General features: G+C 48.5%; 1 non-coding gene across 1 annotated transcript; it reads right to left on the reverse strand.

The window, feature by feature from the left end:
* Nucleotides 1–560: 560 nt before the first annotated feature.
* Nucleotides 561–633, reverse strand: TRNAY-GUA (transfer RNA tyrosine (anticodon GUA)). Its single transcript has one exon. It is a non-coding gene; the product is annotated as a tRNA-Tyr (tRNA).

The following is a 633-nucleotide window of genomic DNA, read 5'->3' on the forward strand; positions in this document are numbered from 1 at the left end:
CTATTGGTTAACAGACGAACGCGCTAACCATTGAGCCACGGAAACTCAGAAATTAAATGTTTTTCAGGTATTGTGTAAAAGTTATGACTCTTCACGCTACATCTGAGACCCCACAACACCTCTCCCGGGTGGGCTCGAACCACCAACCTATTGGCCAACAGCCGAACGCGCCAACCATTGAGCCATTGAAGCTCAGAAATTAAATGGTTGTCATGTATTGTGGAAAAGTTATGACTTTTCACGGTAGATCTGAGACCCCACAACACCTATCCCGGGTGGGCTCGAACCACGAACCTTTCGGTTAACAGCTGAACGCGCAAACCATTGCGCCACGGAAGCCCAAAAATTAAATGTTCGTCAGGTATTGTGGAAAAACTCTGACTTTTTACGTTACAACTGATACCTCACAACACCGCTCCCAGGTGGGCTCGAACCACCAACCTTTTGAATAACAGCTGAGCGCGCTAACCATTGCCACACGGAAGCCCAAAAATGATATGGTCGTCAGGTATTGTGGAAAAACTTTGACTTTTCACGCCACATCAGAGACCTCACAACACCGCTCCCGGGTGGGTTCGAACCACCAACCTTTCGGTTTACAGCTGAACGCGCTAACCATTGCGCCACGGAAGC

Source organism: Phalangium opilio, unplaced genomic scaffold (genome assembly GCF_054372755.1).
Source record: "Phalangium opilio isolate 3A_F unplaced genomic scaffold, DU_Popi_V2 ptg000019l_1, whole genome shotgun sequence".
Lineage (NCBI taxonomy): Eukaryota > Metazoa > Arthropoda > Arachnida > Opiliones > Phalangiidae > Phalangium > Phalangium opilio.